Raw genomic sequence first — 8,943 nt, forward strand, 5'->3', positions numbered from 1 at the left:
CTGCGTCAACTGAAATATAGTGTCCTGGTCAAGGTAAGTAATAATACCACTCTATTCTGCCTTGGTCAGACCACACCTGGAATACTGTGTCCAGTTCTGGGCACCACAATTTAAGAAGGATATTGACAAGCTGGAACGTGTGCAGAGGAAGGCAACCAAGATGATCAAGGGTCTGAAAACCAAGCCTTATGAGGAAAAGCTGAGGGAATTGGGTATGTTTAAGCCTGGATAGGAGGAGACAGATATGAGATATGATAGCTATCTTCAAATATCCAAAGGGTCATCACATAGAAGATGGAGCAAGCTTGAAGACATTGTCTACTTTAGCTGGACGGCTCCATCATGGGTCGCAGCACTGAATAAGTCAGTGAAATTATCTGTGCCTTGCCTCACTTCCTCTCCTTAAAGGAGGGAACATTGCTTCATCTCACCTTAGCTGGGCAATCTCAGCTGAGATGAAGTGGCCAGGGATAGAGATGGAGGAGAAATAAAAGTAGCATTTAAAGGTGAAATTAGCAAGTTTGTATTTTATTTTGCAATACACAAACTGAAACACAGGCATCCTTCCAAATTGGCATTTCTCCAAATCTTGCAATGCAGTTTCTCGGCCAAGTAGGTGTACGTATGCCAGGGCAAAATGGCCACCAAAAAGCCTTTATAAGTGAAAACAACATCCAAAACACAATATATTAAAGAATAAAGGTAAAGGTACCCCTGCCCGTACGGGCCAGTCGTGTCCGACTCTAGGGTTGTATGCTCATCTCACTTAAGAGGCCAGGAGCCAGCGCTGTCCGCAGACACTTCCGGGTCACGTGGCCAGCGTGACAAAGCTGCTCTGGCGAGCCGGCACCAGAGCAGCACACGGAACGCCGTTTACCTTCCCGCTATAAAGTGGTACCTATTTATCTACTTGCACTTAAGGGTGCTTTCGAACTGCTAGGTGGGCAGGAGCTGGGACCGAACGAAGGGAGCTCACCCCGCTGCGGGGATTCGAACTGCCGACCATGCGATCGGCAAGTCCTAGGCACTGAGGTTTTACCCACAGCGCCACCTGCATCCCTTCTATTAAAGAATATTGCCTTGCAAAAATGTGCATATTAGTCCAAAGAGGACACCAAACTGTTTATTAGAAGAAATTTTCATTATATATATATATATATATATATATTACAGATAGTTTCAGAAATGTCGTGAAGTAAACAAATCAGTCTGAATGAAACAGGTTGTCTGGAAAATCCCCCCATCTTAACCTCAAGCATACTCACTAGGCCGAGCCTAAAATACCCCCCTTTCTTGCCATTCCTGCCACAGCTTGGGGCTAACTAATGGAGGGCCTTGCTGAAAATCCTTTAACAGACAGGTTGATCCCATTATCCCTATAGAACTGAGCAGTTGAAAGCTTAATCCCTCCTGCAAGAGCAATAGGAGCTTCCCTAAATCCCGCTTAACTCTGCATCTATCTCTGTCATCTTTCTTAGGGCACTGAACCCCTTTTCCAAACCCACCTCTGCAGCATTCCAAAGATAAATGACATTTTCAGTGCCCAAGTCCTTCCCACCTCTAGATTGTGGCCTCACCTGGTGGCTCATGGACAATCTTGTCCTCAGGACTTCAGGGAAAGACCAGGTGGCACAAGGTGGGCAGCAGTTGATTCTAAAACACCTGCCATCACCTCCCACTTCCACTCTGGCCCACTTGCCAAACCCCAGTTACATTCCAGTTAGTGATGGATGAATCTGTCAGTTTCAGTTCCTCTCATTTCCTCCTTTTTCCAGTCTTAAATTCAGTTTGCCCAATTTCCTCAACAGTTTGCAAAAAAATTAAAATAAAATAAAGTCCTCACAAAAACCAATATTCATTTTCATACACATTTTTCCTAATAGTACATTTTTTGTACACAATTTTTCCTAATATAGCTATTTTTTGCCTTCTGTTCCCCCTAACATAATGCATTTGGCAGTGATTTCATTAATATACACATTTTGTGGTCACTGTTTTCCCTGATATATACATTTTTGCATTGTTGTTGTTGTTGTTGTTACTACAGTGGTACCTCTAGTTACGAACTTAATTCGTTCCGGAGGTCCATTCTTAACCTGAAACTGTTCTTAACTAGACACGTGCTTTCGCTAATGGGGCCTCTTGCTGCCGCTGCGCCACCAGCACATGATTTCCATTCTCATCCTGAGGCAAAGTTCGCAACTCGAGGTAACTCTTCCAGGTTAGCGGAATTTGTAACCTGAAGCATTTGTAACCTGAGGCATTTGTAACTCAAGGTACCGCTGTATTATTCTTTCAGTCTTTGCCACTCCCAACCCAGACAGCCACTCCAGAAGATTGCCATGGTTGATAATATTGAAGACCTCTGAGAAATCAAGGAAAAGTAACATGAACATACTCACTGTCTTTGTCTCCCAACAGAGGTCAACATGCAGGGTGACCAAGGCAGTTTTCATGCCAAAACCAGACCTAAACCCCAAATGAAATGGAACTAGAAAACTGGTTTCATCCAAGAGCCGCCTGGTTGGAAAGATGCATTGTGAAATTCAGAAACACATGTTATTTTGAAGGATAGCTGTGTTTTGATTCACAAGTCAGGATGTGTGCATTCAACAGGCTCACATTAAAACAGAAACTGAACGGATTTCTCCCCCACCCCAATTTTAGTGCTGGAGTGGCTTACTCACTTGTTCACCCAAAAGACAATAGAATGGCCACATATGAAACCTGGTAGAAGCTGTCAGCGAACACTGGTTGAAGAGAACACAGTGTTATCTTCTGTAAATAACAGAGGGCCATGTGCCCTCACCTAGGCAACTCATGATGCTCTAGAACTGCCTGGTCATCTCTTATGCCAAAATTAACATGGCCATAAGCTTTGGAAGGCTACAGAGTCCCACCTGCCAATGTGTTTGATGCCCCACTCTCTAAGGTCTGCCTACGCTACTGAAGTGGTGGCCCAAGACTAGAAGGAATGAGACCCCAAAACTATTTGGGCCAAGCATCTCAGCAACCAGGGCAGACCAGATCACTGCCCAAAACTGGTATCAAGTTAGAGGCCCGCCTTTCTTTCTTTCTTTCTTTCTTTCTTTCTTTCTTTCTTTCTTTCTTGCTTTCTTTCTTGCTTTCTTTTGCTTTGCTCACCCAACTTGACTTTGTAAAGTTTGAGTGCTAGCACCAGGCTAAGGGGATCACAAATACTACACTTGAGTAGGATATTATTCCACCTGCTAGGGTTGCCATATTTCAAAAAGTAAAAGCCAGGACAATTTTAGGAGGACCCCCAAATTGTTGAGCTTTTTAAAGGAAGACGTGAAAGTTGTTGAGCCTTTTTTTAAAACAAAAACGCCAAAAAGACACGATTTTTCAATTGACTTGCCTAAGAACCAGGACAAAGCAGTGCCTTTTGGAAATCCCCCCCCCCCCGATGTCACTTCCGCCTTTGAAATCCTGGTAATGTCCAGGAAAATCTGGATATATGGCAGCCCTACCGCCTGCCCTTTTGATGAATGTTAAACTTATGGAGCTTTATAGAGATACTTCAGCTTTTAAGTATGGTGACAGCTGCCACTAAGGTGCTATTTGATCTGTCCTGCAAATATGCAAGGATGGCAGCAGCCGAAAATAAGACGGCCTCAAAGGCAAAATAGCAAAGACTGGGGAATTGCTATAACATAAACATCAAAACAACTGGTGTCACTGGTTGCCTCTTGTCAGGGCTTGGGGGGGGGGGGGCAACCACCTTTGTCAAAAGTCCCCTGATGTTATCTATACATCCTTCCAACTTAGCCTTAAAGACCACCTCTTCCTTGTGCTCCAACCAGATGTGTGCAAATCAGAAAAGCTTAAATAAAAAAAAGAGGGAAACAGAGGGCTTGGTTCCAACAAAGAGCCCATCTCAAGTGTGTTTACTTTGAAGTCTTGCTCACTTGAGTGTGCTTGATCTCAAATAAGTGAGCACTGGGTGGTGACTGACAAAATAGTCTCACACAGTTCATTTGGAAGTTGCAGAATCATCAGTGGCACTTATTTCCATGCCAGCTTAGGGTGGATGTATTTAAAACTGAGGCATTTAAAACATTTCCCTTTTTTTAAAAAAGAAACCTGATCAGCCTTTGTTGCTATTAGGAACTTTTGTTACTTTCAATTAACGCAGGAATCTTTGTCAGGCACAATGTTGACAGGGAAGCAGCTGGGAACACAACAAACTCCCCCTTTCTCTATATGACTATCCCCCCCCCCCAACTTAAAAAGAAAGAAACTAATTTGCATACAACAGTCATTAAGGGACTATTGTGCACAAATTAGATCAGCTTATATAAAAGGGGGCAATCTGGCTTGGGGGAGGCACACAGGGAGACTGAGTTGAGAGAGGACAGCTGCAAGAGACTTACTCAGGAGCAAGGGAAGCAGGCACCCACCTCACAGAAGCACTCACATGGGTATTTCAGACTTTCCTCCAATGCGGGGGGCACATTTAAAGGAGGGAAGAGTCTGGGGCAGCACTGGGAAGAAAATAACATTGTGTGGGTGCCCATACATTAATGGGAAGACAGGCCTGTGTGAATCCACATTTTGTTTTGTTGCCTCTTCCTCCAAGTACAGTTTCTTCTCTGTTTAGTGAAATTGCTTGCAATTCTTCGTTTCTGCCACTGGATGACAATGTTGCATTTCCAATGCATGTTCCTGCTCCACTAGAGAAATGGAGCTTCTCCCAGTATAGCTGTGTCCCTCTTTCTTAGCAGCAGAAACAAGAGTTTTATGTGCCTTAGAGGCTAAAAAAATGTAAAGTGGCACAAGCTCTTGTAGGCTGCTTCATAAGAAGCAGAGACACAGTAGGATGAGAAGGCCATTAAAATTAAATCGAATATGCCTGCTTTCTCTTAGTACTTTACTTGCCTCGCACTGGCCGTATCAAGCGCTATATTCCTGTTACCACAGAATGGAAAGGAGCTGGACCACTATTGGATACAACTTTGTTGTAGATAGAGAACTGTGCAGTTGTGTTTTTTGTTTTTGTTTTTAAAGATAATAGGAAGTGGACAGTAAAAGAAAACAGGGCGTGGATGGGTGAAGCACTGCCTAATCCTAAACTCATGTCACTAATATGCCCCTTTATCCAGGCCTGGCCCACCCATGAGGCAGGCTGAAGCTGCAGCCCCCAAGTTCTCCACCACCAGTGGAGAAGCAGTGCTGATTTCTGGTAAGAGCTTGCAAGATAATAATAATAATAATAATAATTTATTATTTATACCCCGCCCATCTGGCTGGGTTTCCCCAGCCACTCTGGGCGGCTTCCAAAAGAATATTAAAATACTGTGATACATCAAACATTAAAAGCTTCCCTAAACAGGGCTGCCTTCAGGTGTCTTCTAAAAGTCTGGTAGTTGTTGTTCTCTTTGACATCTGGTGGGAGGGCGTTCCACAGGGAGGGCGCCACTACCGAGAAGGCCCTCTGCCTGGTTCCCTGTAACTTGGCTTCTCGCAGTGAGGGAACCACCAGAAGGCCCTCGGTGCTGGACCTCAGTGTCCAGGTAGAACAATGGGGGTGGAGACGCTCCTTCAGGTATACTGGACCAAGGCCGTTTAGGGCTTTAAAGGTCAGCACCAACACTTTGAATTGTGCTCGGAAACGTACTGGGAGCCAATGTAGGTCTTTCAAGACCGGGGTTATATGGTCTCGGCGGCCACTCCCAGTCACCAGTCTGGCTGCTGCATTCTGGATTAGTTGTAGTTTCCGGGTCACCTTCAAAGGTAGGCCCACATAGAGCGCATTGCAGTAGTCCAAGCGGGAGATAACCAGAGCATGCACCACTCTGGCGAGGCAGTCTGCGGGCAGATAGGGTCTCATCCTACGTACCAGATGGAGCTGGTACACAGCTGCCCTGGACACGGATTTAACCTGTGCCTCCATGGACAGCTGTGAGTCCAAAATGACTCCCAGGCTGCGCACCTGGTCCTTCAGGGGCACAGTTACCCCATTCAGGACCAGGGAATCCTCCACACCTGCCCACCTCCTGTCCCCCAGAAACAGTACTTCTGTCTTGTCAGGATTCAATCTCAATCTGTTTGCCGCCATCCATCCTCCAACCGCCTCCAGATCTCACTGAAACCTCACAAGATCTTGCAGCGTGCATGAGATCTTGCAAGATTTCGGTGAGTTGTTGCAAAAAGATGGGCACCAATGCCAGTGCCACTTCTCTGTCAGTGATGGTGGCGGCAGGGCAGGGCGGCACTTCCCGTTTTGCCTCAAGTGGCGAAACAGAATGCACCAACCCTGCCTTTAGCTCTTAAAATGGGAATGAAATTCAACCTGATTGGAGCAGATCTGTGCTTAAGTATACAAATCTGCTACTGTCATGCCTTGCTTCATCCACTGATGAGATGGAAACTGCCCCCTCTTTCCTTAAAACAGTTTGTTACTGGGAACAGAGCCATAGCTAGGTGATCTTGCACCCCTGGCAGAACCACCCAGATTGTGCCCCGTAGCCATGGACAAATTAGCTCTTCTTTCTGCCTCTCCTCCAGCCTCCCCCCCCCCCCGCTCCACCCATTCAATTCACACTCTGTTTAAAACCATTTCTTATGAGGCAATAATCAATATTTATATTTATGGACATATTTTTAAGCCGGTTTTGTGCGCCTCATTTGCCTGCACCCCTGGCAGAGGCCCACCTCACCACCCCCTAGCTACAGCCCTGATTGTGAATGTAAAATCTATTAATGGACAAAATGCTTGTAGATTACGAAAGTTAGGTTTCTGGTTTCTATTCTATTTTACTAACAATAATTGGACATGCCCACAAACAGTGCTAGTAAGCCAGACAATTTAAGCATCACTTGTGAAAATTCCCTAAGACTCTTCTCCGGGGGGGGGACGACACACACACACACACACATGTGTACACGTGCGCGCGCGCACACACACACACACACACACACACACACAAACAAGATGTTTTCATATTGCCTTCTAAAGCATCTTGCCAGTCTCTTGCAGCACAAGCAACAAAGGCTCCTCCTGACATACCTTAAAAACTAACCTTAGAAAGGCATGCACCAACCACAAGTAAATGAGAGAAGTTAGTCTGTGCACCCCAGTGATGGTGAGCTGCAACTCTTGCAACAACAGGTTATGAAACCTGTGCTCCATTCACAAGGACAAGTCACCAAACCAGTCAAAGGCTACAAGCAAGTACATAATGTGTCTGGAGACGCTGTGTAGACCCTTTCAGAAATGAAGGCATCAAGTTATTGCAGCTGGATTAAGGAAGTCGGTGAGGTAAGAGATTGTCTGGCAGGGAAACTGGGGCAGGAAAACAAAAAAAAGTGGTGCGATGCAATCAAAGCCTGACCCATTTGCCAGGCCGCAGGTGTTCAGGACCGAAGTACCTAACAAAAGAAGGGAGACAGTGGTTGTGTGTTTTGAAAGAGACTAACTATGTAACCCCTGTCTCCCTCCTTTTGTCTGTAGTTGTGCTCCTCCAGGCTTGCCGACAGCATCTTAAGGGATCAGCTTTCAGCCTGACCCAAATTGTGATTTAAACAGGCCAGCAGCACCCACATAAGCAGGGTGAACATATCTGCACACCTCCATCAAAGAGAGGCATGAGGTTGAGGGAGCACATACACAAATGAGGGCTAAGATAGGGAAGGAAAGTCTTTAAAATTTGCTGGGTCTGTAAGCCAGTTTATTCTTTTATGCACATACATTTTGCCCAGTGAGGCCTTCTTTACTTTGCACACTTGTTCTTCCTCTCCATCCACTGCAGGAATCCTAGGTATATTATGGCTGCTCTAAATGTCAGTGGGCAGCAGCGTCTACAATCCAGTTGGCTTGAGCTTGCTACCATATGCAGAACTGAACCGTTTATGCGCTGCCATAAACCTCACCCAATGATTTGCTTCTGGACAGAGAAACCTTTCATTGGTTAGGTCTGTGCCCTCCAACCTAATCTATGCAGCTGTCAAAGGCCAGATTACACGATTGCCTCATGTCGCAGCAGCCGCAAGTTTTATTCACCCTACAATGCTGACTTTAGCCACACTGCCATGAATTAAGGCAGTCATGTGACTGCTGACTGTCATGTGCAGAATGCTTTCTATAACCACTTTTAGTATTTTAACTGCCCTAAAAGCTGCAGTCGCAACTGATCACAAAATCCACTGCACAAAGAATACTGTACATGCCTGCAGGCAATCACAGAACTGCCTTTGCCAGTGTGGCTAAAAAAAGAGAGTCTGCAGTGGGCAGATTAAATAAAAGTGCTCTAGGCTATGAAACTTTCATGTTAATGCATCTGAGCCTGCAAAGAGTTGGAATAACAGTTCTGAAATTTATTACTCAGTGCTATTTATTAAAATGCAATCATATTTTGACTAATATATAATGCTTTTTGGATCCTGGCAACATGTGTCACATCCACATGATACATTAAAGCACATGGCTTCCCCCTGCCCCCCAAAAATCCTGTAGTTTGCTAAGGGTGCTGGGAATTATAGTTCCCTGGATACTTTGGAGAAAGCCGTGTTCTTTAAATATGTTGTAAATGTGTGATGTGAATGTGAACCAGTTTCATCAGGACAGCTTGCATGATAATGAGTGGCAAACAACGGGGCACACATACAGATAGGAAACTTGGCTCTAAGTTTATACACTGTGGTTTAGCAGGGCTTCAAACCAATGTTTCTCATATTCAGGACCAAACCACATTTTACAGGCTATAGTGGGTTTTCCCAAAAGCTGAGATATTACAAATACTTGCAAAGATGTAATCTGTATTGCGGCAAAAGGCCTCACAATAGTGAATTCTGCAAAAACCAAAGCAGGCTTTCACTAAATAGAAAACCATGCTACTTTATTTGTGTTTGGTAAAGTTGTGTGGGAATAATACAAGTGCTGATATGTCTCCATACAGTGGATGGTGGTACCTTGAAGGAACA

This window comes from Podarcis pityusensis (assembly GCF_964106645.2).
Source record: "Podarcis pityusensis genome assembly, chromosome: 6".
NCBI lineage: Eukaryota > Metazoa > Chordata > Lepidosauria > Squamata > Lacertidae > Podarcis > Podarcis pityusensis.